Below are 11,766 nucleotides of genomic sequence, written 5' to 3' on the forward strand. Positions count from 1 at the left end.
TGATCTCAAATGAATTTTGTTTCTGTAAGAGTTTTTCGCTAATAACTTTTTTTATTATCATTATAAAAAATCAACAAATTTGTTGTCAATCCTTTTTATAGTTTCTCATATCATTAAAAATATGTTATGTCAATTTATCAAATTTGTTTTTTTACTTCAATGAGCTATTTCTTCGACATTATAATCGACATAAACTGACCGAAGGAGTTCCATGAATCGTACAGATTTATGTTAAAGTTTTTCAAAAAAGAGTAATTAATGAAAAACAAACCTTCATCGCACACAGGTTGCGCAACAATATCCGATATTGTTAGATACGACGCAGTTTTGATTCCTGGCCCTGCGGAAGTGAGAACATATAGTCTGTCCTAATTCAAATATTGATAGTGTATGATAACGATATTCTGCAGTGTTTCTCGTAATATGTTTTGTTACACGTTAGAAAAACACAAAACGCTGACTTTTTAATTTGTCCAATACATGTGTCAATATATGTGTTAATAATTGATTCCGTTATATTGTATAGAAAACGTCAAACGTTAAAGCTTAAAAGAACGGAAATCGAACTAGATAACTTGAGGACAGTCCGTGGCGAATTAATGCTCGATTCAAAATTTGCATTTGGTAGATACTTAAATGTAAATGTCTACAATATAATTCAAACCATCATTGTCAATTAAAATGAACAGAATTCTTACAACACACGTTACATTTACAACGATAAATGCTTAATATATCTAAACATTGTTTTCTATCTAGTATATATGATTATATGTCCCACCAAATTTGAATATCCACTTTTTTATTAAATACAATAGAAAAATCATTTAAAATAATGTAATGCTAACATTGAAGCTAATTTCTGTAGGCATGTTTTTTTTTGTTTTTTTTTTTAAGTCAGTAAGATAACTGTTAAAATGTTAAAATTATATTTTCTCGTTGACTTACGTTGTAACCAGACGTAACGTCCATTTCTAAATGGCGGCACCCATAAGTCATTTAGGGTTCTTATCACATTTAGCGTGAAATGTACTCATAAATATTTCATAAATATTTGATTATTTTTATTTTCTTAATAATCAAAAGTTAAACGTTTTTAGTGAGAAGAAAGTTGGTGTCATAAAGGCAATTTTACTAGCAAACCATTGTTTCAAATAATTAAAACTATCTGAAGTGAAACCAGTAACCGCTTTATAAATTCTAACATACACATAATTCTTATGATAATTATGATATTCTGTCGTATTTTATATTCATTTTTAGAGAAAAGGAGCAAGAAGTGATTTGAATTGATAGATTATCAATCAAGCGCGCGTATCTTAAAAACCGCAACGCGTCATAGGGTAATGGGGACAAAAGCTAGAAGACTAGAACAAAATGGTTCTTCGCTAATGTTTCATAATTCTGTAGTTGTCTGAACTGTGCTGTGTTCTTAAGTGTATTTCAAAATGTTCAAAATGATTAAATTGACCAGAACCTATGGGATACAATAACTATGTTACCCTTCTTATTTCGTACGCGATGTTCGTGCGATGAAACTTTTCGTAAGATTCAACGCTCACAACTGAACCCTACGTTAGAAATAATCACCAATAAATACTACATTATCATGCAAATCTGACAATAAAAATATAGAAAGGGAAACTGGTTCACTATATGTGCAGCATTGGTTTGTTTGTAACCACATTGTCCACTTTTACTCGCTTCCTCGCTAATGAGAGAACACAGACTCGCGTGCGTGGAAACATGTTAATTATAAGATTTGCCTAAACGTAGGCGTATACATTTTTAGCTCATAAATACAGATTTAACTTTCTGTCTCACAGTTTTATGAACAAAATGTCCAGAAATACCGGCAGTGATGTGATATTATTTAGAATAAGTTTGAATAGGAGCGTTCAAAACGGGACAACAAGTTTCTTTAATGTAGACTCGAAGCGTTACATATTGTATTATTATGAAGGGGAGATTGAGCTAATGACAACAGCAGAAAAAAATACCGCATATTGTATATTTTGCAGAGAAAAGAGTAGTCCTAGATTAACATGATTTGAAGTCATGAATAACAATATAATACCAGTCTAAAATAGAAAAAATTATACCTTATTCTATTTAACCATTGAAAGATATTTTTGAATCGAAAAAATATTGAGAGAAATTCCAGTGTGTCACATTAGTTAATGTTTATTCTTATAAAGTATAATATAAATTCGTAAACATCTATGGCAAATGAAAATTATTACTTTACCTAAACATTCAGTTTCTTCGCTTTGATGTTCCTGTAGTTCAGGGAAATCTGAATATAAATCGATTTACATTTATTGTTAAGAAAAATAACATGAATCTTGAATACGGTTACACTAATAATTTTCTATAATTATCATTATATAAAAAATAAACAAATGTGTTTTCAATCCTTTTTATAGTTTCTCATATCATTAAAAACGTGATATGTCAATTTATCAAATTTGTTTGTTTACTTCAATGAGCTATTTCATCGACATTATTATCGACATAAACTGACCGAAGGAGTTCAATGCATCGTACAGATTCACGTTAAAGTTTTTCAAAAAAGAGTAATAAATGAAAAAATATACCTTCTTCGTACACAGGTTGCGCAACAATATCCGATATTGTTAGAATCCACTCAGTTTCGATTCCTGGCCCTGCGGAAGTGAGAACATATAGTCTGTCCTAAGACAAATATTGATAGTGTATGATAACGATATTCTGCAGTGTTTCTCGTAATATGATTTGATACACGTGAGAAAAACACAAAAAGTTTATTTTTCAATTGTCAAATACATGTGTTAATATATGTGCTAACAGTTGATTTCGTTATATTGTATAGGAAACGTCTATGTTAAAGTTTGAAATAACGTAAATCAAACTAGATGACTTGAGGATAGTCGAATTTGGCGAATTGATGATCGATTCAAAATTTGCATTCGGTATATACTCAGATATAGCAGACTCAAATGTCTACAATACAAATCATAGCAAATGAACATAATTCTTACAACACACGTTACATTTACAACCGATAAATGCTTAATATATATAAACAATGTTTTCTACCTAGTATAATAATAATAGTTTGTCCCACCAAATTTGAATATTCCATTATCTATTAAAAACAATAGGAAAATCATTTAAAATAATGTAATGCTAACATGGAAGTCAATATCTGTAGGCATGTTTTTTATGTCAGTAATAGGGTCAAAATGTTAAAATTATATTTTTCTCGTTGACTTACGTTGTAACCAGACGTAACGTCCATTTCAAAATGGCGGCACCCATGCGTCATTTATGGTTCGTCTCACATTTAGCGTGAAATGTACTCGGTAATCATAAATATTTGATTATTTTTACTTTCTTAAAGGGACTCCACTGAGGTTTAAAAGCCTAAAAACATAACATTTGAATTTCTTACATGAATGACCTGGAATACTTTAAACAGAAATATATGCAAAGAAAGTTAAGAAAATACTTTGAAATAAATTGGAAATCGTATTTTTATGCTTTTCGTAGCCCTATTTGAGTGAAAAGTGTTTAAACGCTTTTCATTTTGTGTCATCTTTTTACAATTTCAATAATTATTCTGGAAAAACGAAGTGCACGAATGATCTGAAATTTTTCACCAAGATTAGTGGTCTAAACCTACATCAAATGGTACAAAGATCTGGAAATTTTTTTCAGTCCCATCATGTCAAAAAACCTCAGTGGAGTCCCTTAAATAATCAATAGTTAAACGTTATCAGTGAGAAGAAAGTTGGTTTCATGAAGGCAATTTTACTAGCAAACCATTATTTCAAATAATTAAAATCATTTGAAATGAAACCAGTAACCGCTTTATAAATTCTAGCATTCAAATAATTATTATGATATTCTGTTGTATTTTATATTCATTTGCAATGAAGTGGTTTGATTAGATAGCTTATCAATCAAGCGCGCGTATCTTAAATACCGCAACGCGTCGTAGGGTAACGGGGGACAAATGCTAGAAGACTTAAACAAAATGGTTATTCACTAATGTTTCATAATTCTGTTGTTGTCTGAATTTTGTTCTTTTGTATATTTCAAGTCTATTCAAAATGATCAAATTGACCAGAACCGATGGAATACAATAATTATGTTACCCTTCTTATTTCGGGCGCGATGTTCGTACGCAAAACTTTTCGTACGTTCTAACGTTCACAACGAAACCTTACCTGGGTTCCAGTCGGCCGTGCTTCTATTCGGCAAATCGGTCCTCAAGTTGCATGAAATAATGTTTTTATAGTGGCTGATGTGTGCCTTTAGCGTTTTTGCCCGGCGACCCCGCCAAGCGAAAAGTCGGGAATTTACAAGTTAAAATGGCGGGTGCGCGGAGTGAAAACACGCTAATTACCGGGGATCGCAGAGAGAGATTTAAGAAATAAAACGGCGGGCGCGGCACAAAAACACGTCCGCTAATTAGCGAGTTTTTCACTTCGCACCACGCCATTTTAACTAGTTTAATCTTGATTTTTCGCTTGGCTGGGTCTCGGCGAAAACACGAATGACATAAATGAGCCACCATATATTTGAACATTTTATCAAACAATTCGTCGTATATCATTTCGAGGAAGTCGGGATTATTTTGTCTTCAGATTGACTCGTGAACTATCGTTTAAGTACCTTTGACCAATATGAAGCGTGGCATAATATTTTGATATCAAGTATATTTGAACGGTAGCATATTAGATCAAAGGCATGCGTTAAGCCATGTTTCAAAAACTCGATGGAGTAACATGACAGGCGTCAGTGTTTGATATCGGATTAAGGTAATAATTCATATTTATATGTTGAATGTTATGTTTTTTTTTCAAGATATGAGGGATGATCAAAAATAAACCGGACTGTGACTGTCAATTGAAGAATTTTCAACTTATCACTTATTGTTATATATTACACTTAATCGGAAAACAATTACTGTTAACTGGTGCTATATTTAATCTGATAACGCAAATAGCTTGTCCTTTACAGCGAATTCAAAAACCATGGTAACGCACACCCGGCGCAGTGCGTAAATTGCCTTGTTATCAGGCGCTTTATGCTGCGTTTATTTTACAATATAGCATATTTAGATTTCAAAATACGCCAAAACGTCATTCACCATATATTTGACGTTGTCAGTAAAAATGACTTCATTTAAACCATATTTCTATTTTCGATCACAATTCAAATCTCACTTGTTAAAGAAATACTCTCGTTAAAGCTATATGTCGTATATAAAAATTGTAAAAAGTAAGATGAGAAACTGTTTAAAACGTGGAAAAAGATTATGGCTATCAAGGGAAAAGTTCCAGGAAGCCACAGCATATTTTTATAAGCATAAAAGATTAAGAAAGGGTTATAGACAAATAAAAAACAAGTAAATGAGAGACAGAAAAAGGAAATTTTCATAGACGTTGGTGACGTCTACCGCCAAGACGTTAAAAATTGACGGTCGATTGACTTCGGACATTGCCGACGATGCTCGACAGTAGCAACCGGACGGTGCAGTCAACTCTTTTAGAATGATAATATTTGATGCATTAATTGCATATACCGTAACTTATTCTTGGTTTACAGTTGTATCATTTATTTTCTTATTTTACGCAGAAGTCTTATTGAGAAATTGTGTCAACAATTTAATAGTCACTGTTCAAAATCGGCTATGTGTTTTTTTTATTTAAACAAAATGACAATTGTGTTCATAGATGTATTATTCTTTTAATTTTTTTTGATACATCATCATTCAGCAACATTATTTTACATTATCTGTAATACATAATGTAGTTTATTGCTTGTGCGGTTTTTCCAACAATCAAGTTACAATAGGACAGAACGGTAGTTTGCGTGATTACAGGAGCCCTTTATCATCATCCATTCTATTACAATACAATATGATACCCACTTGTACAGAAATATATATAGGCAGTGGATCCGCCGTATCAACAACATGACCACGAATCGACCTACTCCATGAATGAGTAAAAATCTGCTCCGTTAAGAACAATACGCTTGTGACGTCGTTAACGTCAATTTAAAGTTATACTGTGCGCCGCATTGCTTTACATGTACATGCCAAAAACAGCATATCTTTTTTCTTTGTTAATATTTCTTGTTGGTATTTTTTGAATCATTCCGATTTATTTTCCGTATATTTTTATGTAAATTCATTTAACAGGTAAAGAACTATTTACAAAGTCCGGATAATTTTTTATCATCCCTCGTATTTAATACATAAAAAATCTATAATGTACTATTCCGTTTAACAATTGGGGGTAGGGGTGTGGTTAGTAAATATTTTATACATGTAAATCTGTTGTAAAAAATTAATCGAAATAGAATTACCACAGACACAGACAAATAATCACACACACACAGGCGCGCGCGCGCAAACACACAATAATACATACCGATGCTATCACACAACACATAAACTCTGCAATGGAATCAAAAAAGTCTTTAAGTTAATCAGAAGTTATAATTTAAATTTGACGTTCATTTAAATATGACATAGTTTATTGAGAAAACAACAGAATAAACTCGTGGAAAAACGTTCTATTACTTCGAGCTGTATACTGGGAAAGACATTTACAGTTTCAAAATTGGCATTCATGGTTATAACTTAGAAAATATTTATGTTAAAATATATAGTCTTAAAAACCCAAAACCAAATTATTTAAGAGGTGAGGTTTTACCATTACAAACTTCTATGTCAGCATTTTGATAAGTCATGTATATATTATCAATTGTTTCTGTTTTTAGAAGTCAAACCTAATGTCTGCATTGTGTGTAGGATAAAAATATATTCAAAACAGTACTTTAAACAACAACAACAACATAACACCCCCATGAATCATTTATTTTCTCTGGTTTGCATAATGTATTATCACCGTCAAATTTAATTATTATTTAAATATCACCTTACACTCGAATATTTAAGATAAACTTATGTATTTGTTATTATTCCAGAAACTCAATACATAAACTTCCTAGTACTATAAAAAAACTTACTTAAAAACTTAAAAAAATCCTAATTAAAAACAATCTGTCTTTGATATTTTTACACAAGCAATGTTTAAGATGATAACGAAATCTAATAAAGTTTTCCTTCATATATCTTATAGAAAGAATAGACCACTATTGAGAATTACTCACATTGGATGCATTTTCAAAACAAATGGCCAAATTACCAAACAAAACTAATTGTGAACATCTTATTGTTATTAAAATTCTCTTATTATGTAATTATGCCCCCACTTCGAAGAAGAGGGGTTATATTGCTTTGCACTTGTCGGTCTGTCGGTCCGTTGGTCCGTCGGTCCGTAGACCAAACGGTTTCCGAATGATAACTAAAGAACCCTTAGGCCTAGAAACTTCAAACTTTGTATGGTGATTGGTCATGACCAGTAGATGACTCCTATTGATTTTGGGGTCAAAGGGTCAAAAATCAAGGTCACATTGACCTTGAATGAAAAACGGTTTCCGATCAATAACTAAAGAACCCTTAGGCCTAGGAACTTTAAACTTGGTATGGTGATTGGTCATGATCAGTAGATGACCCCTATTGCTTTGGGGTCAAGGGGTCAATATCATATTGACCTTGTACTTAATGACGGTTTCTGACCAATAACTCAACAACTCAAGTTGCCTTGGTTGATATTTTTATATTTACTAAAAATGCTTTTGGTATACACATTTGAAGGTCTGATGTAATATAACAACTTGGCTGTCAATAATTAGGCCTACATGATTCATAAAATTTATGCATATATTATTTGGTAAGATTTGTAATAACTTAAAACCGCCTCCGTGGTCGAGGGGTTAGAGTCGATGACTTCTAATCAAGTTACCTCTCTGGCGTAGGTTCGATCTCCGGGAGCTGCTTTGGTAGTTTATCGCGGAGGAAGGTAGTCTAGTACTGGTGTAACTCTCCAGTAACGATGGTTAGGAAACTACCCGCCTATATGACTGAAATACTGTTGACTTGAAAAAGGCGTAAAATGAAACAAACAAACAAACTAATAACTTAAATTGCTGCACACAACCTATGGGGTCACAATAATTATTACCTTGTGACTAGTCATGACCAGTAGATACTAGATAACCCTTATTAATTGTTTGTTCACTGGGTCAGAAGTCATGCATAATAAACTGATCACATGACTAATTGGCTGCCGATAGGGGGGCATACATGTTTTACAAACATATCTTGTTTTAGTTGTAATGATAATATGTCATTGCTTTCCTATGTACTAGCAGTATACATTTCTTAAATGAAATATTTTGTGAATAAGAGTTTAAGACAATAGTCTAAAACTATTACAACACTATTTTCTGTGAGGGATCTTTCCTTTATTTAATGGTCAATTATTTTACTATTTATTTTCTGGGGATGTAGTTACAGCATACATCATCGAATTTGAAAATGTGTCTATTGATATACATTTTTACCTGTGAATGAATTTGAATATATGTCATTGTTGTAATTAACAAAACAAGTACACAATCTTAAGAAAACAAAACTTTCAGTAAATCTTGTCAACCTTTGAGATATTGAATGTTATGTGAAATTTGATAAAAATATTTCACATTGCCCTACAATAAACTTTAAACAAAACAGATATATTTTTTTAAATGAATATATTTAGAATTATCAAATTTAATCTATTCTAAATTGTGTTTTAATTAAAAAAACATTGTCTAATTTTATATCTGAAGTCATGCTATGCATAATCTTCTGCCGCGATTAACAATGAAATTGAGTTGACATCCAATAAAGCAACTCTATGTACATTATCGCCGTCTATCTGAAAGACCTGTATAGGACTTTGTAATATCATAAGCCATTGAGTAAAGTTTGTCACACATATTGAACACTTATTTCTCCAAAATTGTTTTTTATGCAGCGCATAATTAATTCAGACAAATTAACATGATTCACATTTAGTTTTTAGTGGACATGATTTGTCATCTTACGTTAAGGCCCTGACTTAAACTGTTGATCTGTTGCAAGAACATATGAATATATATCTAAGGTAAGATAATGATTGGTAACCTACCTTGAACACGTTTGACTCATAACATTAAGGTTTTCAGCAATAACAAACAAACATATTTTAGCAAGATAATCAACTTATTTAATTTCCTCATAATTGCTTAAAAACTGTGTTATGCGCGGTGGGGGTTGTCAAACAATGCCCGAGTTATCGGGGTGGTATGTTTTTCAAAACTAGATTTTGTCAAAAGTGTAAACTTCTAATCCAACACTTTTCTCGCCATAATAGTTAAATTGATACACAAATTTAGAAATTGGTGATTAACATAATTATTCTGGAATGGTCGTTAACTTAAGTAAATACGTTCTACTTCTAACAATATGTAAGTATAGTTCTTGCTATAAAGAAATGTAGCAACACTATTTTACGATTAACAAAGCTCTACAACAATCTTAAAATGAAAACATCTTTTGATTACTTTAGCAATTCAATGTACCAAGCGACAATATATTGAATGTAGAACTTCAAAATGATTTTCTTTCATCCAGAACAGAAATGTGGTAAATACTTTGTGTACCAAAACGAAACTAATATGTTGGTGTCTTTTTATTTATCTATTTTCTGGTAATAATAAACAGTTATTGATATGAGATAGAAATATATAGATATGTTAAACATTTCCCCAAATTTAAAATAAAACGATATGACTATACCACGTCAATTTGGCAACTGTTGTCATTAAAAACTTTTGTCTTTTGTTAATCAAATTTAATAAACATTGGAGGTATTTCAAAGATAAACGACTATTACTGTAAAACTCACCTTAAAACCACCAGGATGCATGAAAGTACTATAGCTATGAGGCAAATGGTAATGCCACAATATATTAAGTTTGCCAAAGAAGTAACACCGTCATGAGCTGAAAAATGACAATATCGGATTGTTAATTAATACCTTCAAGGAAACGTATCTGTATGCAAATTTTAACACAATTTAATAATTAACAGGGACAATTTTTGACAGTTTTCTGAACTAAAGTTTGGATATTTAAAGATATTTTATCAGAAGTGAGGAAACCGTAAATAATCTACATTCAGATAATTTCATCCTTTAGAAAAAAGCGTTCCTATTGGTAATTGTCAAGATACAAATAATACCATTTCGCAAATTGGTTTCTACTCAAAATGTTTTAACGGTGAATAAAAATGTTGTCATACACAACCCATTTCTAAACTTGTTTGATCATTATCATATTAAAAGACTTTTATTTAAAATATCTCAAATATTAATTAAAATGATTGGCTGTCTAACTTTTCTTGAAATTTTATTGTTGGATCTTGTCATTTCATTGTTTAGCTTTGATTTCAGCAGACAATTAATAATAATAAAGTACAATATTTGTTTTAAAATGAATCGTTATTAAGCCAATAAATACCTTTAATAACTATATAATTTAAATGAAAAAAAAACTAACTTTGTCTTCTACAAAGGGTTACGAGGGATACATAAATAACGAAAAAATAACAAGACTTTGTAAAAGAGTTACCAATGGCCTCCGCCTCGGGGAAATTATTTTATGAAGCGTAAAATTGTGCTATTTCAAAAGATTGAGGTATGAATCTCAGGACGTTCAGTCCAAAATTACTATCAATGCTAGATATGCAAATGCATTAATAAATTTATTAAAGAAATAAAATGAAACATGGAATTTCAAAATCTATCATGTTTAGATTTGACCTCTAAATGTGACATTGACTTTAAAGGGAGGGGTGCAGATGTTGTGCATGACATATTGTCTTATCATTGTCACTATTTGCGCTAAGTATTTTCAAAATCCCTTGAACTATGAAGAAGCTATAGATCAGACATAAAATATACCCTTTAACATGTTAATCTTTGACCTCTAAGTTTTGCGCCTGATATATCGACTTATTATTTTTAATTAATTGTGCAAAGTATTTTTTTTAATCCCTTGATCTATGAAAATGCTATGGACTGGACTCAAAATATACCAAATAACAGACTATGTAAATCGTTGACCTCTACGTGTGACCTTGACCTTGGAGGTATGGACACATCTGTTGCGCATGGCATATCATATTATATTTTGACTTTTGTGCCAAGTATTTTCAAATTCCCTTGATCTATGAAGAAAAATAATGGACGGGACACAAAATATACTTAATAACAGACTTTTTTAACATTTGACATCTAAGTGTGACATTGACCTTGCAGGTAGGGGTGCATGTGTTATACTTGACAAAATCCCTTTACAGATAAGAAAGTTATGGACCGAACACGAAATTAAACCTCAAATAGACAAAGTTGACCTTGAATGCTCCAGTGTTACCTTGACCCTGGAGGGGTCTTGTTGTTGCACATGAAACATTGTTTTATTATAACAATAATTTATGCCAAGTAAATTAAGATTTCTTTGATAAATGACTATGTTATGGACCGGACACGAAAGTGTGACGGACGGACGGAAAGACGGACAGAACCTATTTCTTTATCCCCCTTTTTTGTTCGAAAAGGCGGTGGACAAAAAAAAGACTTCCGGGGCAGCTATGAGCCTCAATTCATTGTATTCTAAGAATGGCAAGACTATTTGTACTTTATAATTAACACTTGTTAATATCATACTGTTTTACCTTTGTTATCACTTTTAATAGCCAAAACTGAGACATTGCTCCAGAATCCGCGTTCCGTTTGCATGACCATAACCCTGCATCTCACTTCAAGCACTGTTACTTCA

At 31.6% G+C, this 11,766-nt stretch overlaps 1 long non-coding RNA gene across 1 annotated transcript; it reads right to left on the reverse strand.

The window, feature by feature from the left end:
• Nucleotides 1-5,808: 5,808 nt before the first annotated feature.
• On the reverse strand, nucleotides 5,809-11,766 carry LOC132744602 (uncharacterized). Its single transcript, XR_009627725.1, has 3 exons — nucleotides 11,663-11,766; nucleotides 9,834-9,930; nucleotides 5,809-6,451 (listed from the first exon to the last, which is right to left on the reverse strand). It is a non-coding gene; the product is annotated as an uncharacterized LOC132744602 (long non-coding RNA).

This window comes from Ruditapes philippinarum, unplaced genomic scaffold, assembly GCF_026571515.1.
Source record: "Ruditapes philippinarum isolate M1 unplaced genomic scaffold, ASM2657151v2 ctg18563_1_1_1_1, whole genome shotgun sequence".
Lineage (NCBI taxonomy): Eukaryota > Metazoa > Mollusca > Bivalvia > Venerida > Veneridae > Ruditapes > Ruditapes philippinarum.